Here is a 22,215-nt window from a genome sequence, read left to right as displayed (position 1 = left end):
GAAAGCTAACAGAGCGAGAGAGATCCTGTGGCTCAAGAGGTAAATACACTGCCTAACGTGCAATCAGCCCAGGTTCGAATCTCAGAAGGGTATGGCTGACAGATGAAGACTAATGAGTCAGAAATGCATTTCAGTCTCCCTTAATTCTTTGTTAGTAATTTACACACACACACACACACACACACACACATATATATATATATGTATGTATATATACAGTATATGTGTGTGTGTGTGTGTATATATATATATATATATATATATATATATATATATATATATATATATATATATATATATATATATATATATATATATATATATATATATATATATATATATATATATATATATATATATATATATATATATATATATATATATATATATATATATATATATATATATACATGATTAAAAATGCGATTCCCAGGCATATTAAAATTAACAAACTAAGCGAATACTGGGATGGAATAAGAAAAACTAAAACAGTTTTTATTGCTAAAAGATCAAGCTTTCACTGGCTAACTGCCAACATCGACAGGATGGAAACGCTGGGGTGGGGAGATTGCGTTTATACTGTTGGTGTCTGCATTCCACTCATGGAGCACGTCACCGGTCTGTTTGTTGAGGCCAGCCGTATTCCTTTGAGTTGTCGTGCATCCGTTTTTGGGGGATGTACAGTAGTTGTCTCTGGGTGTCTGTTGTCAAAAGTGGATTGCTGACAGTTCCATGTGTTATAGCCATAGCTCTAGTCATTGCCCATGTTCTTATACCAGAGGTTCTAAATAGTTGTTTCTCTTCTTCCCTGTGTTCTACAATGCAGGGTGATTGTATGTTTGTGCAATCTTGATTTTGATATAATGAGGCACTCTGTAAGTGCTTGCGCTGTTTGCCTCCATATCGTGCACGTCGTTCCTCTTCCCAATTCCTTAGTGCCTGGTATGCAGGGGGGAGGTCTATGTGCAAGTTGATAGAGGAGTGGTTTGAAAACCAAGCTTCCTTAAACAAGTGGCTGCCTTTAGTGTTGTCACTGGCAATTGCCTCAGTCCCTGTTAGATTAAAGACATAGTTATGTGTAGCCATGTGTGTCCACACCTGTGAATGTTGTTCTTGTCTTCTAATAGCGAGCTTGTGTTCATGCACTCTAGTCCTCAGTCGTTTTGCCGTCTCCCCAATGTAATTGCAATTGCAATTTTGGCATGACATCTTGTATACAACCAAGGATTTTTCTTCATTGGGGAGTGGATCTTTAGGGCACATGACACAAGCTCGTAAAGTCCTATCAGGTCTGTGGGCCACACAGACCTTGTGAGGGGCTAGTATGTGTGCTGTGGCCTCGGATACACCATGGATATAAGGCAGTGTTATCTGTGATGTTAAGGCATTTTCACATTGATGGCGGGTAGGTTCACCTGGCCTGCTGTATTGTCTAATGAAGTTAGGTGGATACCGGTTGTTTCTGCAGACACGATAAAGGTGACGTCTTTCATCCCTTTTTGCCTTATTCATGCTGCAATGCATGTCTATATGTCTAAAGAGGGTCCTAATATAGCTGGCCTTATGGGTTGTGGGGTGATTACTTTCGTAATGAAGTATCCTGTCCATTTGGGTGGATTTACGGTAGACCGATGTGAGTAATAAGCCATCAGGTTGACAACTAACCAACACATTTAAAAAGGCCAAAGCCCCATTGGTCTCTTCTTCCGCAGTGAAGCAGATACCAGGATAGATGGAATTGAGCTTCCTCATCAGCCTGTCCTTGTCCTGCCTTTTGACGATCACAAAGGTATCATCCACATATCACACCCAAAACTTGGGGTGATACGTGGATATCACCCGGGTCTCTAACTGTTGCAGGACTGCCTCTGCAATGAAACCAGAGATGGGGGACCCCATAGGGGTACCCTTCACCTGTTCATAACTGGTGCCTTGAAACGTAAAAAATGTTTTCAGGCATAGGGACATAAGCCGAAGCAGATCTTCATTGCTAAGTGAATCTTGATGCTGCCCCACTCCCTGCTGTTGCAAGTGGTCCTCAATTACAGCACGTGCTAAGTCTTGTGGAATTGAGATGAATAGGGAGGTGACATCCTAGGAAACCATGATCTCCCCCTCCTCTATGCTGACGTATCTAATATTCTCTAAAAATTCACTAGAGGAGTTCACAGTGGTATCGTTGTTCATTACTAGATATCTTAACCTGCCATTTGGCCACCCCCGAGGTTGGAGTCCCCCTAAGCGACACAATGGGGAGCTCCTTCCTTATGGATCTTAGGGATTCCATAAAATCTGGCAGTAGGCAGTGTTCGCTTAGTTTGTTATTACTGTATATATTTATATAAATAATTTGGAGCTTGTTTCTAATAAATGTTACAGGCTAAATTGATCTTGCGCTAGATCCTTTTCTGTGGTATAATCCAATATAGGCTTGCCAAGCGATCAATACCTGCATTTCTGCTCTGTTATCCCATATTCTTTGATACTTTGATTCTCCTTGGTTTTGCAGTTACAGCATACCCAGTAATCCATAGACATTATGGGCCTGGCTTTTTCATTGTTGCTTAATTTCATCCTTATTACTGAAGGGTTTGTAGATAACTTTGCATTCTCTATTTTTCCATGCTTTCAAAGTATCTTCAAAATTTCCCTGCGCGTTTTCAGATATCTTTCAAGTACCATAACTTAAATTTTAATAAAAGTGGAAGAGAAAGTCTTAGTTTTAGACTACTGGACTCTTCTAGATTTTCCCACATTGTTTGTCATGTAAATACAAGGATTTTTGCAAAGTCTTAATTTCTTAGCAAATTTGAAAAGGGGAAGAAAATAATTTTTGCAAAGCTTTGAGACTTTTCCTTACCAGTGTAACAGTAGTGATTAGTTTTGTTTGTTCCTTTTTAACCTTTTCCCACCATGAAGACAGTTTTCTCCTTCCCACTTTGTTTTTAAGTATGGCAATATAGTAGTATATAAATATATACACATATATACAGTATATATAAATATACACATATACATATATATATATACTATATATATATACAATATATATATATATATATATATATATATATATATATATATATATATATATGGATCTTTGGTTATTCGGGTTTTTCCCCGCGTAGAACTAAAGGTGTAGGGGCGACGTTTCGACGGAATCCCATCCGTCATCATCAGGCTGGTGGCTTCTGCTTCCTTCTTCTGGGAGAAGCATGTGGCTGTTTGTTCCTCTTTTTTAAACTGCCAGAGGGGGTGTGTTCTGTGGGTGGAGGTGTGCTCTGATTGGGTGGGGGAGTAAGTGTGTTCTGATTGGGTGGGAGTGTGTTTTGAATGGTGGGTGTGTTCTGATTGGGTGGGGGTGTGTTTTGAGTGGATGGGCTGGTCTCAGCTGCCAGCCTTAGACCTGAGCTGGTGAGTTGTGCTGCTTTTGTTCGGCTTCGTGTTTGTGGTGGTGCCATGTTTTTATAGTGGGTGTCAGTTTGCTTATTGTGTGGTTTGGAGGGGTTTAAAGTGGCTGATGTTGTAGCTGTAGTTAGGTTTCTGTTTTGTGGTTGTGCCTCGTTATCATTGTGGGTTCGGATTTGCTTTTTGAATGGTTGTGTGGTGGTGATGTCATGTGGTGTTATCATGACTTTGGGTCTATCATTCTTGGTGGTTGGGACTCGTCTGTCAATCAACACTTTGAAGCCACGGGACATGAAATTGATTTTAAAAAAACCAAAACTATCGCCAAAATTGAACATTTTAACAACAGAATAATCAGAGAAGCCATTGAGATAGAAAAACGCCCCCACAGCATAAACAAACAAGATGATACCTCTCGCCTACCAACCATTTGGAAACCCGCCTTGATTGACAGAGACTATATACTACTACTATATAAAGGAAGGCTACCTTTACCAAAACTGGTGATTAAAAATAATTTGCAGTGGTAGTAGTAGATAAGAAATGGGAAGAAAAAATCCTGCTACCAGTATTATTAACAAATCTCTGAACTCCTTTAATTTCTCCATGAATGTATGAATCAGCAAGAACCTTCCTCTTAGTTATTTTTTAAATGTTTTCTGAACTTTTTATATTGAACAGCGCTGAGCTAAATCCTCTCAATAAATTTCGAACTGGGGACAATTACAGTTTGGGATTTTGTTTTATTTTTACTGTTTTATTATTGCTTTATTCATTGGTTTTATTTTTGTTCATGGCTGCCCAGAGTTGCTTTATATGTGTGTCCACATAGATCTTTAAACAAATAAATGAACTAAATCCTTTTCGTAAAAACACATTCTGAGATCCAAGGACATACAGACTTCAGGTGAGCAGTTAAAAGCTGACCAGCATATTTCAAATTAATCTACCTTGATTTTAAAAATCCATGTCAGGTGCAAAAACCAGGACCATTCATAAGATTGCAGCATAGAAGATTTATTCAAGCTTGTACACAAAAATCTGGTCAACTAAAGTTCAACATTAAACTGGTGATAGATAAAGGTCAATGGAATTCAATGGCCACTCAAGGAGTCTAAACTGATGATGTGATTAACTCTGCCTCCCAGCTCTGCCTCCTCTTCTCCTACAATCCATTTATAAAAGAACTTATATTCTATCCTTTAGTTCAAATTCGTAGAGCAAATTGCAAAAAAAAATTCAAAACAAAGTTTGCAACCACAAAGCACAATATGACAGCTGATGAAAGTAATCAAAGCTTTTGCCCATCTTTCCAAATACTAAGTCAGTGAAAACAAAACTACTAACAAGGTATTTAACTTCCAGAGGTTTAAAAAATACTTTGTAAAAAGCAGACTGGTTGTGAGATGACAAAAGATTCAGTGAACCTGCCAGAACTCTTATTTGAGAGTGTGCAATAGGGATATATTTCAAAACAATTATAATAAATTAGAGGGGGAAAAATAAAAGAAAGCCTTGGAAGGGGGAAAATGAAAAAAAAATGAGCTAGGGTTCATTACAACAATAAAAATGAAATGAAGAAAAATGTTTCATTCCAAAGGGCACCAATCTTTCAAACAAAAATTTTATTACTGGCAAGGAACAATTAGACTTACAAGATTAAAAAAAAAGGACAGAGGCAAGCTAAGACCTTTAGAATATAGCTTTTAAAGATAAAAGAGAAAATGATTAAAAAACAACAGAAAAAATAAATAGATATGAACAAAACTGTAAAGTTTTGGGCAAAATATTAATACCTGAATAGTAATTAGTGGTTGGAGAAAACAAAATGAAGAAGAGGAATGTTTCTTTTTTCAGTGTATATTAGTATACTATATCTTCTCTAGTTTTATCTCTTTTTTAACAAATTTTTATGCAGTAATAAATGAATCAAATGCTTTAAAAAAAATTCAAGACAAACAAAAGCCAATATGAAGTAAACAAGCTTGGTAAAATTAGCAACACTTATAATAACAATATCAAAACAGCAGATATATTGAGTGAAATCAGATCAAATTTAATTAAAGATGTGCAAGTTTTTTAAAAAAAAGGAAATTTGTACTCTGATGTCACAATAACACAAAGTTAAGTGCAAACCTTTTTGAGGAAGAGAATTCCCTTGCTACATATAGGGATCTTTCCAAATTACGGAAGTTATCTTTTCATTATATGAAACTCTTCATCCCACAAACAATAAATTCAGTTTATATCATAGCAGTTGACAATTTCTAGTAGAATCAATTATTTTAAAATATTTCAGATTAAGACTTCCCGCCAGCCCAAAATGCCAATGTATCTGTTCATTCAATTTAATTTTGCTTTCTGACTAGAGGGGAGCTAACAGTAGGTGACTTTGGGGGAAGGGAGTGTCTTCAAGTCAGTGTTGATTCCTGGTGATCACCTGAACTAGTTCCTTGTTTTGTTTTCTTGGCAACATTTACAGAAGTAAATGTTGTGTTCTTCCTTAGGACTAAGAGAGAGTGATCAGTCCAAGGTCCCTCGATTGGCTTAACACTTAAGGTGGGACTAGAGCTCAGGTTTTCCTACTTTTTAGCCTGCTTCCTTAATCAGTACACCAAATTGGGTCACTAAATAGTTGATAGATATAAATTACTAGATTGTCTTGAGAGGACATGTTGTTTTCCTCTATAATACCTTGCTTTTTCACGTGTACAGGTATGTAGGTCTTGGCGTATTTGGGTCTTTTCCCGTGTAAGATTGAGAGTGTCTTGGCGATGTTTCGGCGAGGTCCCAGTCATCATCTTCAGGCTGGTGTCTTCGGCTTCACACAAGCACGAAGCTTTGGCTTCACACAATTCTTTGTTAGTAATTTACACACATACACACACACACACACACACACACACACACACACACACTAAGTATCACTGAATATTTTGTTTGGGTTTTGAAAAAGAAATGTAGAAATACAGTGTAGCTAAAATAGCTACCTCAGATTGTGCTATGCCACCTGGTATCTAGTTAACATATTTGCTGAACATTTGGATAAAATGTTCTCCAATGTTTGAAATGCTGGAATCGAAATATTTCAGGTGTGACTGGGGAAAAGGGTAAATTTTGGAACTTCTACTGTTCCAAAATGTATTTCATGGTTTGCTCTGCTGAGTAGGCAGTAGTAGTGGTAACCATTTAGTTTCAGCTAAAAAGCAAAAAACCCAAAAGGTCTTCAGGTAAGTGGTTCTATGGAGCTACATTTTCCTACATTTTTATTTTATGAAGAAAATGCTATTTTTTTTAAAAAAAGAGATACCTCCTTTGAAGCCTGTCTTGATACACAAGACAAAATGTAATCAGTAATTTCAAATTGTGCTGTATATTTGACTTCTGAGCTCTAAAAGAAACTCACAGATGGCTACACTGTCAGGAAAATAAATTGGCATTAAATGTGACTAAAAATAGGCTTAGATACCTTGAGATTCATCTCCAACTTACAAACTGAGCTGTAATTTTACATTGTTAAGATCCTTCTTAGTACATATTAATTTTCAGTTTCAGACTTGACAACAGACTAAATATCCTCAAAATAATAAAAATATTGTAATACTAATTGTATTACTAATTAGACAAATCCTGTGTCACCCTCAGGAGGAATCCACTGTAATCTGTATTTCTTAATAACTCTAACCCAACAGAGATTTAATTTAGGTTTAGAGGTCTTAAATGGAAATAAACTATTCATTTAAAATGTATTGTGTTATAAAAATACACCATAGCTGCAATTCAAGGTAATCAATTTGCTTTTGAGGATAGGAAACTAGGGGCAATGTATTAACTTGAATTGCACATACTCAGGGTTAGCTATAATTCAGGAGGTCTTCCTACAGTCATGAAAGCAATCTTATAAGCTTTCAAAAGAGGCTATCAAATACTCCTACCTCCTAAACAGATCTGTTGAAATAATACTATCGTTTTTTATGTATGCCTGTTTGTAACAGACCACATCCAACAAGAAAGCAAGAGAAATGTTAACTCAATATTCCTATGTTCTCTAACATACTTTAAAACAATTTATTTTCTGGGTGATAAAATTATCATTATTCACAAGCAAAATCACTGATACCAAAAGTTGAAAAGTTGGGCTTTGGCTCTCAGTTTCACATGAAAGTAGGAGTACCAGGACAGGTAGAGCACACACACACACACACACACACACACACAGAGAGAGAGAGAGAGAGAGAGAGAGAGAGAGAGAGAGAGAGAGAGAGAGAGATTCTCCCATTCACTTTTACACACTTTCCAACAAACAGCTATTCTCACTCCCACACAGTCATTTGCTTTTCTTTTACACGGTTACAAAAACATGGCCTTTCATTCCCTTTCTTTTTAGTGTTTATGGAAGAAATAGGAAAGAATATTTCCTACTTTCTCACATGCACATGCACACGGACACATACACATTCAGGATCTTCCCCTCCACTGCTGTTTGCAGAATAAAGGTAAAGTGTCTGACTGCAGTGGATGGTGCTCATCTCTGTTCCTTAGCCAAGGGAGCCAGTGTTGTCCGAAGACACTGCCATAGTCACACGGAATGCTGCTACCATCCCACCAAAGTGGTACCTATTTATCTACTCACATTTGCATGCTTTCGCACTGCTAGCTGGGCAGGAGCTGGGGCAGCTGACAAGCTCAGTGTCTTTAAGTACTGAGCCATTGTATCCTCTGTATGCAGAATAAGAAAACTTAAATTTTGTTACTGGCACTTTGAGAAAGGGCCCACACTCTGTCCTAGTGTATTGTGTTTCCAGTGCTAATCAGCTAGTTTCTGCTCCTCAAGCTGTTTCTTCTCATTCAGTCACATTTCAGAAGAGATGAATGTTCTGTAGTGGATTTATGCTTTGAGCACCAGTCTCACCACACTGTACTGCAGCTGCATTAGCTTGTTGTTCCTTGTTACAAGATTGTGACTCTCTAGCCCAGGGGTGTCAAACTGCTGGCCCATGGGCTGGTTTCATCATACCAAAGCCACGCCCACCCCATTGCCAGCAATGCAAAAAGAGTCACGATACATCGTGACACGTCATGTGACACGGCGAGTTTGACACCCATACTCTAGCCAGTTGGAATGACATGAATTTAAACATGGGTTCTCTCAGCTGTGTCATATCCTCACTGTATTTTATTCAAACTAGCTTTAGTTTTGCATAATGGGAATGTTGGGGTGGTTGTTGATTATGCTGATATATCAATTATTCTCTTGCTGCCATTCAGCTATCAAATTAGTTCCCCTTGCCAAAACCCGAAACCTGAGTACGTAAGCACAATTCTCAACCAAAAGGTTTTGGCTAAACATAGCAGGTTAGCACCTTCATTCACGCTAAGACCATGAATGAAAGCAGCACAGTAAGCTGCCATTCAATAGCTACTGGAACCCAGGGTCACCCACATGATAGCCAGATATTGAAACTGAGAGCCAGACAATGGCACTTTTTCAAAGAGCAGACCTAATTTCCTGGAGTGTGACCTGCCTCTAGGTACTGCTGAGCCTTCCTCCACCCATCATTAACCTGATGTTCCTGCCTGTTGACTCACCTTCCTCCATCTCACTCCCACCCTTTGCTTGCTCCATGCTGACACCATGCCCAGTCACCTGCACTACCTACAGCCAGAGAAATGTTGTGAAATGGATGGATGGTCCTATAATGCTACGAATACCAGTTTCTGAAGAAATGTTGGGGGATTTTTTTCATGTTAAGACATGGGAGGAAACTAGACCACAATAGAGAGATTTCCTGTGTGGTGGTAGGCATTAACTACATAATCAGGAGATATATCTGTGTGTAAATTATTGTGGTATTTCATGTGCTGCCTAGTTTGGTTCATTTTCTAGTTCTCAGGAGACTAATTAGAGGATAGTAATTTATCACCGATTTAGCTTTCTGTCTAAAGAGGGCATCTAATTTTAGTTGGATCACACAGTGTTACAGCTTATTACTTCATCTTTCTATACTTAGTATGGTCTGTTGTCTTTAATATCAGTATTTCTCTACACTTTGGTGCATGCTGTTATATTGAGCTTGTGTATTTAGGCTTGCTAAGAATAAATCACATTTTAATAAGGCACAAACCAATTAGGAAAAGAGGCAAAAGGAAATTGAATGCTGCAAATTGGATGATATTCTACTAAATGAGGAAGATGCCAAAATTGTTTTTTTTTTCATCCTCGGTTTCTCATGTCACAAATAACCTGATACTACGTTATACAGAGCTAGAGACCAGTAGATTTGTTCAAGGTGATCAAGCTTGAACTTGTGGAAGTACTTTCTGCTTTACACAGCTATTTGGCATGTCCCTCACTATGTATGGTTCTAATCTATGTTGGATGATCCTCAACATGTTTCTGCTAACTCATGAATTAAGTATATTGTATGATAGTTTGCATACCCTGCTGAGCCTCGTTTCTTTGACATTGGTATGTAAATTGACCTCTTCCACTCTGTTAATCTATACATAAATGTACAGAGAATTTGAGAGAGGCTCTTGGAAATAACATCTGGCAGGAAATTTGCACTCAGACATACATTTATAATAGTGAATCGAATGATTAAATGTAATTCCAATTTCATGATTTGGGGTTGTCATGGTAGAAATCTAGCACAATCCATGACTTGCTGTGTTTTTGTGACTATCTCTCTTTAACACTAACTTTAAGATCAGCAGATTTGCCTCCCTAAAATAATAACTATGAAGTGTTGGATGAAATGATATGAGAGCCTTGTATCAAACTGATGGTTTATGTTATGCTTATTAATTTGAGTGCTCATCTGACTCACTGAACAGCATATAACATTAAAACAATGCTTAACCATCTAGATCACAATGCCCAGGGTCAAAACAGTAAAGCCAATTCAGAAAAACAGCATTATCACCAGAACTCACCTAATCTCCTGGCCCAAACACTTGGGGCAACAGGCAGGTCAACTGCTGTCAATGAAAGCCTATCAAGACTGGGGCCACTTGGATTTCCAAATGGACGCCATTCTACAGGACAGGCACTGCCATAAGAAAAGGAGGATTCCTGCATCCAACAAGATGACACTCTTTGATGGAAGGGACCTGAAGCATTACCATCCTTTCTTCCACTGGTGGGATTCAGCTGGTTCACACCGGTTTGGCAGAAACAGTAGGTAATTTTTTGTTGATTTTGGCGAACTGGCTGAAGACCTAGCCCTTTTTCGCAAGACCCAGAATGGGCCTCTGGAAGTGCATGATACTGCTTCTGGAAGTCTGTTCTGGGCCTGGGAGGCCTGGAGGAGGTCTCCCAGGCCCAGAACGACCCACTAGAAGTGCATGGACGCCACTTCTGGAAGTCCGTTCTGGGCCTCAGAGGCCCAGGCCCAGAACAGACTTCCGGAAGCAGTGTCCACACAGAGAACAGGTTGTTCACGTATTTGAATCCCACCACTGCTTTCTACCAAACAGAAACAACAAGTGATCCCACAAATAGCTTGGTTCTATGCCACATAGGGCTTTATTGGTGATAACCAATGAATCATACCAAGAGGCTTACTGGAATTTACTGACAATGATATTATATGGGTATAATGGGAAATGCCAAAAACTGCCTATGACAATGATTTCTGGATGATCTGCCACTTCTGAATGCTCTTCACAGCCCTGTGTCAAGTGTGTTGCTATAAGGTGAACAAGACATGACTCACTGACAGCAAAAAGCATCCTTTTTCCTGGAATGGGTGCAATTGGTACACAGGATAGAACATAGAATAATAGGGTTGGAAGGGACCTTGGAGATCTTGCCAAAATATTATTGCTTTCATGTTTTTTTTTACTTCAGCTGATTCTTTCTTACTGGAAAAAAAGACATTGATTTAAAGTTTTATTTTGACTGGATCTTACTTAGATTATACGGATGGTTGGTAATGTGAGAAGTCTGAAAAAAGCAATATCTTTCTTGAAGAGAGGAGTTCTGCTGTATAGGTGTAATGTCAAAAGGTCACAATAGAATGAGAGCAATCAATAATGCATAAGTTATCTATTGGAGCTGAGCATCTCTGAGGATAAGAATCTGACTTGAACAATGATTAGTGAAACAGATTTTATCAATATAATGAAAATGACTTTTACTTACAGGAAATTCATAATAGGACTAGTCACTAGGCAAAGCCTAGCACTTAGCTAGCTACATCCTTTCAGGAAAAGAGTTCAAGTACTTGAGTTCTCTCTCTGTGTTTGTGTGTGTGTTTGTGCGTGTGTGTGTGTGTTTGAATACCTTGAAATGGAGGCAGAAACAAAATGACTTCATAATGACCTCTTGTCTCTTTGACAGAGAGAAGCACATTGTTAGACTAAGATAGACATAGCATAAATTTCTTTACTCTCTCCAATATACTCTACTGCTTCCTTTGTGATTAGTAAGTTAGTAGGTCATGCAATATTGAGGAGTCATTGGATATAGACTCCCAACATTGCCCACATCTCCTTCCTAAAAAACAACTGTGTTTTTGAGCAATCTACAATACTCTCAGTTTTTATCCTGTATTTGTTAATAAATTATAAGTAGCATTTCACAGGAGAAACCAAATCTCACAGCATCATCCACAACCTGTTATTGCTTGGATTGATATTACCTTTAAAAATACAGTACCAAAACAAAGGCATAAAACATCTGTCCCCTTTCATGTTCTCTTTGTTTGCCACTCAAAAGTAGAGCACGTGAGTGAGTGTTATGGATGGTTATATTTAGCACATTAGCAACTCGACTGCTGTAATGAGTGGGAAAGTGGAAATAGGAGTGTGTGCCTCTCTCTGGCAAGTGGGAGGAGGGAGAAAGGTAAGCTGGAGTGGTAGAGAGCATCCTGGGAGAAAGAGGGTTCAAGGAGCCTCTGGTACTCTAAAAGAAATATGAGTGGCCACATCCTGCAAGGTAGCCATTAGTAAATAGGCTGAAGGTTTGCTTATCTTTCTTCCAAAAGATTTTTCTGTGCTTGACTGAGCTTTGTTCAGGCTCTCTTCGTGCTATGTGGGGGCCAACTGCTCCTCTGCCACCCCTATCCAGTTTTTAGATCTTTCAGCATCTTGTTTTTCCTTCTTTTCCATACATCCATTTTCTAGACCTTGAACATTTAAAAACAAAAAACAAAAAAGTCTGTTCTTTTCCTGCTGCAGACTCCTTTAAGTCATTGAAGACCAAAGAGAATTTCCTTCATGACTGCTGCTTTAAAGATGTGTCAATTTATTCCACTAGATGTTTATTAACCTATGCCTTAATTTTCTAGTCTACACAGAATATTCCCATTCAGGCTTGTGCTCTTTTCCTAAGTAGGACAGGCACCTCTTATTTCTGTTGTTCCATTTTCCTCCCAGCTGCACTTCTTTGTCTCCATGGCAGCAACTTCTTACACATTGGGCTTTGCTTAAAGAGTGTGATCTCAAAGACAGGTAGTGAGTCAGGCAGGTGATGGGGGGGCAGCAGTTCCTGAAACCAACAGTATTACCATTTTTTTGCTGTCCCAGTAAGAATGAATGTTTACTGTATCTTGTAATGAGGAGAAATGTGCCAGGAAACAAACACTTGACAGAGGGATAATTAATGCCCAGTGAAAAATAAAACAAATGTAAAAAAGAAAGTAAGTAAATGAATATTTCAGGATTACCAGAAGCCTGGGTTTGAGGATTCTGCACAATATCTTAGCTTTTCTTAGCACCACACTTTTCTGAAGAGAGAACTCTGATGTTGTTCCTGGAATTTTTTGAAGCTAATCTCCCAGCTTAGAAGTCACTGCATGCTCCTACCCTCATTGGCTTTACTTTCCATGTCTTCTCAAGTTCCTCCTTCAGGTCCTGGAACTTCTGCATTATGAAGTAACTTCTTCTTTCTTCCTGATGTTGCTATCACTGCATCTATCACCACTGCTGTCTTCTGGTTCTTGAATACCACCATGCTGTTTGATTGATTGTCTAGTTAGTACCTGCCTCTCTGAAAGTGGAGGTTGCACAAGATCTTAGCTTTGTTTCAGTCCATGACCTTCTGTGGGATCCCTGATCTATTGTTGGGAAGCTGTAGTCCATATGCTGTGCAGATGTTCCTGTCCACAATGCCAGTTACTTGGTTGTGCCATTCAGTGTATGCTGCTCATTTAACCTTTAAAGGATATGAATAACAGGCAATTATCCTGACATTCATTTGCTATGCACCTGGTTACGAGGGACTCAGAACAACGTCCATGGCTACTTCAGGAAAATGTGACTTTTATTTAATCATTTGCACATAGGGAAAGAGAAGGAACACAGAGTCCTTGAAGCAGGAATGTGATACCAAGATCTTAGACCAATGTTTCTCAACCTGAGCAACTTCCAGATGTATGGACTTCAACTCCCATACTGGCTGGGGAATTCTGGGAGTTGAAGTCCACATGCTTGAAAGTTGCTCAGATCGAGAAACATTGTCTTATACATATGAGAAATGTAATGCATATACACATTATTCAGATTCTAGCAAGGCACCTGTTGTTGAAATGCAGAAATGGATGTCACCTCTCTCCTTTAAGTATTTCACTCCCACCCTGAACATCCTAAGGGTTATTTCTCCAATTCCCATCCAAATTCCATTTCCCCTTGTTGGTTGCCTCCAGGCCTTTGGTTACTTTAGGTTGGGACACTTCAGTTTGTTGCAGTCTAATCTTAGCAGTCCATTGTCTGCTTTGCACAGAAAGCCCCACCGTTTTCCACTGAGTCCATGCCTGTCATGTATTCTAGGACTTTTCAGACTTTTCCTTTTCCTTGGAATACCAGTCAGTGTAACTCTCATACGACAAATGTTACTGCTTCAAAACACAGCAGAATGATAATAATTCTAATTTAAAAACTCCCGGGTTCTCTCTATATTTTCTTTTATTTCTTAAAATTCAGTTGCAATATTTCACCAATTGTTCAATCTCCTAAAATTGAAGGTTTCAGTCCTAGCTCCTAAAAAGTCCATCTGGTGTGATTTCAAATTATTAGGTAAATAATGGAACTGCACTTATTTAAAAAAGAAAAAAAAAGAAAAAGAGAAGTTGCTGGTTTTGAAAGAAGAATAATAGGGTCTTTTGCATTCCTTCAAAAGCCACTTCACATCATTGTTCTCATGACATCAAATCATTTCCAGCTGAACTGTAGCATCAACCATACTGTGGAGGAAAAGTAAAGTTTATTTGTTCTTTGTTTGCAAGATTTAGTTGGAAAACAAAGGAGCCTTGGTGGAGCAGTGGGCTAATGCCTCCTTAAGTAACACCAGCTGCCTGCAATTAGTGCAGGTTCGCATCCCACCAGGCTCAAGGTTGACTCAGCCTTCCATCCTTCTGAGGTAGCTAAAATGAGGACCCAGATTTTTGGGGGCAATAAGCTGACTTTGTAATAATACCGCTTGGGGGGGGGGCGAAAGCCCTAATAAGCAGGCATATACATCGAATGAAGGCTATTGCTAAGCACATTGATTTGTGCTTAGATTGTAACCTGCCCTGAGTCTTCGGAGAAGGGCGGGATATAAATGGGATTAAAAAAAATGGTTGACATCATGGCAGCTTGCAAAAGTTTTAAAGAAAAGTAAAAAGGTGGTATGATTCATGGTATGGTGGCTTTCCCTTGTAACAGCTATTCAGGTCTCTTTTTATAAACAGCAAGGAAATATGGTAGGGGGAGGGGAAATGCAGTGATTTTGTTTTTCCTATTTTGTATGAAATGTGGGGTAAGATAGGTTTATTGCTCAGAGGTTGGGTTAGGCAGTGAGAAACTGACTTTTTTTTTACACATCCCTATTGGAAAGCTGGAGGGAGAATGCCAAGTGGCTTATGATGCAGATCACTACAAATTGCTTTGTGAGGGATTTGGGAGATGGAAACAATGCCTTTAGTTATGCTTTTTAACTTCATTATTAATTTTATCTGCTGTCACATTCAACCACATGGCAGCTTTCAATAAAATGTATTAATTGCAATAGGATATAGCAATGCATATTAAAGTCAGTTCCTCATTACCTCAACCCAAATTACTGACTGCAAAAATAAGCTAAAGTAGCAAAGGACACAACCTATAATATACAGCCAGAGAGGCTTTAAACAAGTTGACATAACTAAACTAAGTGAACACATTATTGCAAATAGAGTGCTACTAATACAGCTTTTACTGCTATGGACTTTTTTGTTCGTCCCTGGAATTATTTATTATCACAAGGTAAGGGGTGTGTCATTCTGGACCTACAGTTCTCATGACTTCCACCAAGGCAGAAAAGTTACCTGCTGAAACCTGACTGACAGATGTGAGACTTGCCATCTTTCAAGATGGGTGCAACAATGGGATCCTTACGGCAGATGATCTGATAGAGGTTTCCTTCTCCAGTGCAAGGCAATGAAATTATCGCTTAATTCACTTGCTCCTAAGTGCCTGATGGTTGATCCAAGAAAAAGTGCACTGCTCCAAAATGAATGTCAAGCTAACTTCAGTTAGATTGACTGAGAAATAAATAGAAGCGTTCCTCTTGATGGAACATAAAACTTGAAAAGTGGCTTCTTAATTGGCTTCCAAAATGCCAGTTCAAAAGATCTAGTTCAAAGGACTGAATTCAAAAGATGAAATGGCCAGGATATTGAAAAAGACTGCCTCTTTCAATGCAGGAAAATAACAGTCCCCTGCTTGTTTACATCCACAGAAGTCATTCAGGAACTCAATCACCCAGATACAGATGATTCTGAGGGGAAGGGAGATGTCATTTGCTATTCAATATAAACTGCTGCATTTGGGGTTGGCTTGGGAGGATAGTTGATTTGTCTGCTGGGCTCTTTTTAGTCATTCTGTTTGTATTTGTTTTCTTCTGCTTCGGTAAATATTTTTACTTTATTGTAATCTTCTTGGTTTTTGTATGTTCGCATTCTTTCCTTTGTTAGCTTCCTCAGATGTTACTTTGAGGAGAAAAAGCTCTTTTAATTGGATGTATTTTTTTAAAAAAATAGTTTCTGAAAACAGGTGTTTGAAAGTAAGTTAATTATATTTTTTTCCAGAAATGTCACCAATCATTTATCTTCAGTAAGAATTATGTAAGAGAGGCAGTTAAGCTTGACTGTTCATTGCTTCACTGCTTTTCTTTCCTCACAAACAGAAATATATCAGCCCATGTAACTTTGGGGAGTAGAAGGAAGACATGCACTTACAAAAGAGATACTTTCTAGAACAGGGGTATCAAACTGCCGGCCCACGGGCTGGATGCGTCATGCCGACACCACGGCCACCCCAGTTCCAGCAATGGGGAAAAAGTCACATTGTGACATGTCACGTGATGTTGCGGGTTTGGCACCCCTTTTCTAGAACATTTCTAAAGCGTGCGCAACTATTGATGTATGTTTTGATATCATGTAAAATTCAGCTATATAGACCAGGGCTTATAATATTCAGATAGAAAATGAGGCATTGTCAGCCCCACAAGGTAGACCAACTTAGAAATTAATGCCATATAGGTCTAAAACTACTTTTATTGGAATACCTTTAGTAACAGAATTGTTTATGTCTTGAATGTGCTTTCCCCCCCTCCCCTTGAACCAGAAAGGGACTTTTCTGAAATATCTTCTTAGTTTTATGGAATGGGGTCAAGCCCTATTTTTCTGATCTTTATTTATAAGATTTATATTTGCCTTGGTAGTGGATCTTTCTCCTTTTCCTTGGTAGCAGATTCTCCTCCTTTCCCACGGGGAGGAGGCATGTCCCACATGTTTATACTTAATTTAAGGGAGAATATTACAAACAATAGTAAATTATTAATAAGGCAGAGACATTTATAATATTCAGATCCACTAGAAAGTAATTCTTGAGCAACTGTACCTTATGATCATCATGGTTCATATCATGCTTATCCAAGATAAAAGTTGAAATGTATTGGGTTTTGTCTTACTAAAGAGTATCATGTGGGGTGAATTGCTGGAAGGTTATTTAAACAGGGAAGCTGGCTAACGTCTCCCAGCTTCTCAGACAACCTGTCTCTAGCACCGCCATTGGCTGCTTCTAGAATGGCAATAGGTTGCTTTAAACCTATTGGCCGCCACCTAGAGGCCAGGGTATAAATAGCTGCATTTGCAGCCCTGTTTCTCAGTTCAGTTCCTATAAGCAAATAAAGGATGATTCTTGCTGAACTCACTCACCTTGTCTCGTCAATCAAGCAAAGAACCCAGTATATAACAATAGTATCCATACTTTATTGTTTAAACTACTTGAACTCGCATGATACACATATATTCTGGTCTATATGCCACAATTCTAGAGACTAACCAACACACTAATTGGAAGTAAAAGGCAGTCCTTTTCTGACATAGCGTCTGAACTCTGGAACACTCCAGAGTTCAAGTGCTATGTCAGAAAAGTCCTGCCTTTTAGTCTGGTCCTGACCCTGCTGGTTTTTTGCAAAGCATTCAAAACCTGGATGTGCTCCTGAGCATGGTAACTGGGATGTTAGATTTCCCATAAATTGTTCATTGTCCTGTGGTTTGCCTTGGGTTTATCTTTAGCATCCATGGAAGGTTCTTTATGTTCTATACTCTTTTTTATTGGTTTTAATGTGTTGTGAGCTAAGTTGCATCTGGACAGCCATAAACATTGATTAAATAAATGAGTTAAACAAATAAGATTAAGTCAAAACTAGCACATTATAGATTGGCATGTTGAATGAACCAGGTTTATCAAGTAAGGAAATATTCTGATTGGTTCACATCTTGTGGAATTTTTTTGGCTGTGGAAATAATCCTTCTAATATGCTCCTAAACCCAGGAGTATAATCCAAATTATAGAGTCATTGTTCTGAGATGAGTGGCCTATGAATTAGTTAAATGAATAAATAAATATTTACTGTTTTGAGTAGCCATGGGCTTATTCTTGCAGGAAAGCAAAGTTCCTGTTTAAGGAACTTTGGGAACTTTTTAGGCAAACTAGTACTTGAGAGAATTTTCAGTACTTTTACCAAGACAATTGCAACAGTTTACAAGCATAACAGTTTGCTAGATTGTTTTTTTTTCATTTGTCAAAATTGTCTTTTATTCTATCAGTATCAACCAATATTCAGCACTTTCATCAGTAATGGAAATTATTACTTTTTATTGTTTTGTTTCATTATTCACAATAATTACTGGCTGCTATTCTGTCAAGATCTGGACAATCAAGCTACTTTATGATCAACTGAGTTTTAGGCTACAGCCAAGTACACACTTTCTGAGAATTGATTTCCACCAGAGTCAGGGTTTTTTTCTGTGCAGAAATGCATGCAATTTAGTTAATACTAAAACTCATGTCTTTCTGTCTGCTTGTTACCTTCAATTAGGTGAAATGGTGCATCAGAGGACAACATATTTTTAGCCAAATTACCTCAAATGGGCTAACTTACAGAATGCATTCAAAATCTATGACCCATTGTTCCTGTGGGATTGAAATTTTGAAAAGTTACAGTTGTTTCAATACTGCTTTGGTCAGTTATGGTCACATGATTATAATTTCCAACACTCCCTCCAGCTTCCCATAAATCAGTGGTGAAGCCAGCAAAAGCCTAAACTCAGTTGTAGCTTCCATTGCTTCCTGCTAGCTTCCCTCAAGGAAAGGGGAGGGGGGCAAAGGATGTGGCAAGGGTTGGGAAAGGTGCAGAATGGTGCAACACAGGTCAGGAGATGCACAAGGATGCAGCACAGGTGAGGGAGAGTTCACAAGGATACAGTGTGGGTCAGGGAGGGGGAACAAGGATGTGTAATTGGCTGGCACAATATGAGTACAGAGGGATGGGAGAGGATGCAAATTTCCCACTGATTTTCTCTCTGCAAGCTTCCCACAAGCAAAGTCAGTGCAGAAACCAGCAGGAAGTTGCAAGTCCAAAGCCAGCACTCAGGAAAGTGGCTGCTGCTGCCAAGTGAAGGAAGGGAGAAAAGGTACGTGTGTGGCAAGAGGTGGTGAGGCTGCAAGCAGGTGTGGGAGAGGTGCAAGCAAGTCATGGAGGGTGTGCAGGGCAGTGCAAGAGGCACAACACAAGTCAGGGAGGATGCATGGCAGTGCAATGCAGGGTTCATGGGGATGTGCTTGCATGGCAAACTTGCATGGCAAGACTACCCAGGGACAGAGGGAGGATGCCCAATATTGATACAACTGAAATGATGAGCTGAGACACGACAGGTTGTGTAGGCCAACCTTTTCAATAGAATGATGGAAGATTCTATTCTCTGAACAGCAAAATCTGAACAATTGGAGAGTGGCAGAGAAGGCAATATCATTGTCTTTTGTCTCCAAAAGAAGTCCTCTGTTAGGGGACAACTTATTTCAGGACTAATAAATCATCCTTTTGGTAGTTGTCATTTGCTCCCACAGTGACTATAGTAACTGGCAAATGGATGACAACAGTATGAATGGCGGGCAGGATAAATGTTTATACAGTTGTCTAGGTTCTGTAATTGGTTAGCTGAAGAAAGTACTGAGAGAAATTGTGGCAGTTAAAGATCGACTAAGATGAGTACAAATATGGGTCACCTTCAAACTTTCTTTGTGGTTTTGGGATCTTCAAAACTTTGTGGATTTAAGGGTAATTATAGTAATGTTAGTGTCAAAATGCTCCAAAAATCGCATTTGCGGTAAAAAAAAGGAAAAAATATTTTGCACTAGTTTGAAGGTTATGCATATGAGAGAAGCTCAACCAGCTTGTACAACATGGAATATATTGAAAAAATATTTCTTAAATGCTGATAGAATTTCTGTTTCCATTTTGGCTCATTTAAAATCTAATATATACTAATCTCTGTCTCCGTCTCTGTCTCTGTCTGTCTCTGTCTCTGTCTCTGTCTATATCTCTATCTATATTTATATCTCTATATCTCTATCTCTCTATCTCTGTATCTATATCTATCTATCTATATCTATATCTATAATGCTACCTACATACTAAGATATTACAACAATCTGCTTACTTCCCTTCTGTTTTAGCCTGCTTTTTTTCTAGAAAATGAAATAAAATATTTTTAGAACAACAACATAGTATAACAAACATAGATGTTTTACCTTTCTGTTAGATACTGTACTATTTATCTATCGTTATGCAAATAATGGAGCAGAACATGTTTGTTCATATTTGATAACTGTGGCAGTGAAGCCTGGAGAAGTAGAGGGAAAAACAAACTTCTAAGCAGATGATCTGATGTTCGATCATCAGTCAGCATAAGCATTACTTGAAAGAAATGATCCCTGTGGATGCAGAACTGTATGTAAAACTCTTTGATATTTATATAAAATCAACTCATAAATATGTACTTCTTATTTAGAAATACACTGTCCATTAGTAGCAGAATGTTTACTAAGTTTGACATTTTAAGAGTTTAAGTAATGGTGACATTACTATTTATTTACACTTTTTTAAATTTACACTTATCTGGACATGTAACTATTTTATGAACTTAATAAGTCTGCATCACACTTAGAGAATAGCAGGCTAGTAACATACCCATGTGAGGAATTGAATGAATGGTAGTGTATAGCAGAGGTCCCCAACCTTTTGGGTACCAGGGACCAGTTCTGTGGATAGAGGTTTTCCATGGACCAGAGGGGGCATGGTTTTGTGTGCTGCCTGCATTTCGCGGATGGGGCTTTGCTTGTTTGTGCCGACCAGTTGCTGGCATGCCGCTGCCCGGTACTGGTTCATGGACCGGGGACTGGGGACCCCTGGTGTATAATATTGCAGTATGAGGCAGGTAGTGCCAATCTTTCAAAAGAGATGGTTTGGAATGTGTAAGGTAGCAAAACCTCATCTCTGAATCAGCGGACAGACTGACTCGCAAAGCTTATTTGTAAGTCATCATCAGCTTCCTCCATGTGTATATGTAGGCACAGCCACTCCCTAGGTTTTGTTGCTTATGTTTATCATTTCAAGGTAGGAGAACTGGAGACAATCCCAAATTGCCTTTTAACTGTGTCTGGGATAGACTGGGTTTTGAGTGCTGTTCCCACGCTGATGTCCCATCCTGTTAAATCTCTTAAAAATACGTAGTCAAATCTGTTTTTTCAGCTTCTCACACAAGCAGAAATGAAGACAGTAAATTTCTGAAGCTAAGTTCTCCTAGGTTTCAAATTATGAAATGACTATTGGATGATGGCATGTCACACTTCATGAAACATATTATTATTAACATTTTAAAATAATTCGACTATTACAAATGGCACTTTTTAAAAAGGTCCTGTTGCAAAGATCTCATTTGTCCATTTATTGTATTAGTCATTCCTAATACGACCCCATAACAGAACTAAAATGACAATTCACTAAACTCTTGGGACCATATGAATAAACAACATTCTTTATTCTGCATATGTACTCTTTTCTGAATTATCATATTAAAGGGAACAGATAGAGAACTGTAGAAAACAATCAATAGAGAAAATTAATTCATCACCACAAGGATGATTTATTAGTACTGAAATGAGTTGTCCCCTAATGGCAGGAGTCCCCAACCTTGGTCCATGGACTGGCACTGGGCCGCAGCAGGCCAGAATCCAGGTCACACAAACAAGTAAAGCCCCATCTGAGGGACACAGGCAGCACACATAACCACACACCCCTCCAGTCTGCGGAAAAACCTCTTTCCATGGAACCAGTCCCTGGTGCTCAAACATTTGGGGGCTGCTGCCCTAACAGAGGGCTTTTCTGCAAACAAAGGGCACCGACAGTGCCTTCTCTACCATTCTCCAATCCTTTAGTTTTTGCTATGAAAAGGAAAAATTGGGGTTTTGGTATATATGAGTTCTGCTTAATCT

This window comes from Vipera berus, assembly GCF_964194415.1.
Source record: "Vipera berus genome assembly, chromosome: 1".
NCBI classification, from domain to species: domain Eukaryota; kingdom Metazoa; phylum Chordata; class Lepidosauria; order Squamata; family Viperidae; genus Vipera; species Vipera berus.
This window is presented reverse-complemented; position numbering follows the sequence as displayed.